The sequence below is a fragment of the Rhagoletis pomonella genome, unplaced genomic scaffold, assembly GCF_013731165.1.
Source record: "Rhagoletis pomonella isolate Grant_MI unplaced genomic scaffold, Rhpom_1.0 Rhpom_scaffold_00150, whole genome shotgun sequence".
Lineage (NCBI taxonomy): Eukaryota > Metazoa > Arthropoda > Insecta > Diptera > Tephritidae > Rhagoletis > Rhagoletis pomonella.
The window spans coordinates 26,344-30,842 of NW_023458704.1; the positions used below are offsets into that span (position 1 = coordinate 26,344).

At 34.0% G+C, this 4,499-nt stretch overlaps 1 long non-coding RNA gene across 1 annotated transcript; it reads right to left on the bottom strand.

The window, feature by feature from the left end:
- Positions 1-3,551: 3,551 nt before the first annotated feature.
- Positions 3,552-3,832, bottom strand: LOC118750145. Its single transcript, XR_004994363.1, has 2 exons — positions 3,783-3,832; positions 3,552-3,684 (listed from the first exon to the last, which is right to left on the bottom strand). It is a non-coding gene; the product is annotated as an uncharacterized LOC118750145 (long non-coding RNA).
- Between the last annotated feature and the right edge of the window lie 667 nt (positions 3,833-4,499).

Genomic DNA, 4,499 nt, shown 5'->3' on the forward strand with positions numbered 1-4,499 from the left:
TTTCGGCAGTTATAAACGATTTCATCAAAAGTTGCTGTTACGAGAGGAAAAAAGAAGCGTTCGTACTCAAAAAGAAAAAAATTCATTATTCGAAAAATTCGCATTTTGAGCAAAAAGAAAAAATACGTGTCTCCTTAAATTGTTCAAGGAACAATCCCTGTGAGTTTTATCGCAAACTTAAATTCACTTTCCCCCGGGTGATTTGAGATGGAATGAGCCATAAGTAATATATGTTCCAAATATGAACCAAATCAGACTATAAATGTGGGTTTTACAAATATCTCGACTCCTGCGCCACCTAGCGGATTAAGTCATCTTTTATATTGCATTTTCATCGAGTACTGAGCTATGTTTGAAGTTTCAAGTCTGTAGCTCATCGGGAAGTTTGTTAAATATTGACTGCAAAGTTCCAGGACATACAAAGATACATACATACATACATACATACATACAGGTGGTTAATAAAAGCTTGCTAAAATTGCTATATTTCAATTTCTTACTATGTTTAGCAGGAAAAAGTGACCACGCTGGCGCAGAGAAGAAACTTAACTTTTCCTCGAGTTGTCATGGATATTATATTTATATGTAAATGTGCTTTTATGCTTTTCCGTACGCATACATATGTTTACACATCAAATTTCATGAGAACCTAGTACTCACGCCTTTTTTTTATGAAATCAGTAATTATTTATTATCTACTAGACAGCTGCATTAGAGGTTTACGCCGACAGGCTTTGCGGCGGCGGCGTGGTCAACTTCAAAAAGAATCGGCGGCGGCGTCGTCTGGAAACGCCGGCGCTACTGCCCATAAGGTAGATTCCAAATAGCCATGAGGCTTCTAATCTTATCATGTCATCAGATTATAATTCTATTTAATTCATTCATTGAATTCAAATGTTGAGTGACTGCTACTGATGGATGGGCGAACAGAAGAAAGTCTATATAGTATATACATTAGGTTTCCCATCGAAAATGCTTTTTTTTGAAAATTTAAAGACCCTACCCCCTAATTTGATTCGTTTTTATGAGAAATATTACTGCCTATTTTTATAGATTTTTTAAAGGCCATTTAGAGGTCGCGGCCTGTCGATTTAGCTCAGAAAATACGATTTTCTATATTCATGAGTTTTTGAATAAATATTTTTGTTTGAATTTCAAGGAACTTTTTAAATTTTGACCATCGATAATTTGAATACAATTGACAATTTGAAAATATGTAGTACTAACGTACAAAAAAACGATTTTCGATGGGCACCCTAATATACATACATCTGTATATGTATGTATATTATGTACACTACAAATCCGTATGCACTATTTCAATTTAAAGAAATAAAAAAATTTAAAGGTTAACTTATTGGGGTAATTTATGTCACTATCAATAAATTTTTGCAATAAGCTTATCAACCGTTATGTTAAATTACGGAGTTCTTACGATTTTTTGCGGGTTAATATTGAAAATAAGGTTGGCCTACTTTTTTCCAAAAAGTTAACCCATCAACTCCCACCAGAACGGGCCTTTTTGACCCACTTTCTTGAAAAATGGCTTATAAATAGTTAAAATTTCCATTAATATATTAAGCGCCAAATTTTTCTAAGGAGAACACAATGTAATGCAAAATAATAGTAATTTTTACCATAAAGTGGGACTTTAACTCTGTGTAGAAAATAGTGCTATGCGCGGGAGCAAAACCTTCCTGGGGTTTGACCACTACTTAGGAATACTAACGTGATTTTCACACAGCCACCTAGTTTGTATACGTTTGTGGGACCCCAGAATAAAGTTACTTACGAATGTAAAAATAAGCAAAAAAAGCTTTTGCTTTTTAATAAAATTCTGTTTAAAATATTTAAAAAAACACACAGAAAAATCAACTAGTCTTTGTTTTATCTCCAATAATTGAGGAGTTAGATGCAATAAGGGCGCTTCAGTTAAAACTGCTTTCTGAGATATTGGCGTTAAAGTTTTTGATGTGTATAACTTTCTTGTTGATGTAGTATATAAAAAAGTAGTATTGTTGTTGTATTGAAAAAAATTTTCTACTGCGGAAAAAATCGTCAGATTACCAGTATTCGACCCTAATTTATCTGTATTGAACGCTTTCGATCGAAAAACGTGTTACCTATGTTTTTTCTGAGTTACGCTTCTTTTTGAAATGTTCAGTGGCCAAAATTATCATTTCGTAAAATAGTGTTTTTATACGAGTAGTATTTGGTTCCTTCAAACGATGTATTTCAATGTGCATACAACATGAAAATTTTGTACAAAACTCCTTAGGCGCCGAACGCCGTCGCCGCCGCCGCCGCCGCCGCCGCGCCGATATTTTCGTTACTCGGCGGCTGCGCGTGAGAAATGACAAAAAACAGCGGCGGCGGCATGGCCCGGCGGCGTATACCTCTAAGCTGCATGAATGTAGTGGTTGGCATTTATGAGACAGTCGTTTGTGCTCCACACTGTTTGCTCATTCAACCCTTAGCAAGCAAGATGAATGAATGAGTGTGCAGAGAATAGTAAGAACTGCTTCTTTGGTACAAGATAAAGAGACACATGTTGTGCAAAGAGATACAAGAGAGTTGTACTGCCGACGAAGAGTGTGCGAATATCTGGCGAAACACAGTGAATATTCGAATGTCTGGTTTTGTCGCAAAGCAAAAGATTTGCCTTTTAATAAAAGGAAGCAAAAGAATCAAAAAAATGCCATGTACATATGTATGTTTTACCATGTTTTTTTTTAATAATTTATTGAAAATAACTAATAACACCATGCGACAGTCAAAATCGGGATGGGATGAAACCAACGGGAAATGTTATATCGGTCAAAAACAAGTTATACGTGTCCCGGCGTTTCGCTGGGTCACGTCTAGGAATCGAGATATATATATAACTATCATATAGGGGAAATTGTCACCTTTGGTGGTCTTTTTTTTGACATAACTCGAGAACCACTAGTCCGATTTTGCTCAAACAAATTTAAAAAAATTAAGAATTACAATTCCTTTAATCTGTTTATATAACGTTTTTCTATATAATCAACAGTTTTAAAAAAATTTAATATTTTAGGCAAAAAATATTTTTTTTCTTCATACATTTATTTTTACCGGCAAAACTGTTGATTATATAGAAAAATGTTATATGAACAGATTAAAGGAATTGTAATTTCTAATTTTTTTTAATTTGTTTGAGCAAAATCGGACTAGTGGTTCTCGAGTTATGTCAAAAAAAGACCACCAAAGGTGACAATTTCCCCTATATGATAGTTATATATATATCTCGATTCCTAGACTTGACCCAGCGAAACGCCGGGACACGTATAACTTCTTTTTTTCCGTTATTACTTTCCCCGGTAGTTTGAACCCTTCCCGATCACTGACCCCTACCATTTGTCTCACAGTGTAATTAGATTTTTCTATAACTACTTAATAAAGAAAAATCGGTCTTATATTTACATACGTATTTCATTGTAAGTAATAAAAGCAACATTTTTCAATACCTAAAATTTAATTAATTCCTACATGCACACTTAAAGAAAATAAAAACAGCCTTCAGATAATAACTACATATGTGCGTATGTACATATCGCACATTTACTTTAATACTTCATAACTGGTTATAAATTTCTCAACTGGGCCTCGGATTCTGGATGTATTGGGATCGTTGCTAGCTGAGGAAGCCATCATTAAATTCTATAAGAATATAAAAATATGCTTATTTATAATATTATCAACTTAAACAAAATTATACTTTTAAAAAATTTTAAAAGTGATTTTTTAGATGTACTTACACCATCTGCGTCCATTGCGACGTTTTTGCACGATCACTTTGTAGATATTATTCAGCTGGTAATGAAACAGACTCTTGTTGCATGCAATGCAAAACGAAAAAGCCATTCTGGCGTTGCGTATATACATTTAATATATATGTGTACGCAATTCGCGAATATTAAAAAAAGGTTTATGAGTGGAAATTCGCCAAGTGGTCACTCGATTTTTTACAATGACGCAAAAATCTTTAATATGAATTGAAATATGTAGGTAGTCTTAAATATCCTCTAAAGGGTTTATGGAGTCGTTTTTGGAAAACATTTTTTATTTTTATTTTATTTGCAACTAAAAAATATAATTAATTTTTATACCCGTGCGCACTTGTGCACAAGGGTATTATAACTTTGTTCACATAACGGTTGTTTGTAACAGGCAAAACGAATCGAGATAGATATAGACAAATGTATACATAAATGATCAGGATGAAAAGAGAAATCGATTAAGTGGTGACTGTCTGTCCGTCCGTCCGTCTGTCCGTCTGTGCACACGATAACTCGAGTAAAAATTTAGATATCTTAACGAAACTTGGTATGTGCACTTCTTTCGGGCGTAGGACGGATGGTATTGAAAATGGGCAAAATCGGACAATAACCACGCCTACCTCCCATATAACGGTAATTTTCAGAAATACAAAAACTGCGATATTTTAGTAACTACTGAAGATAATTCACTCAAAA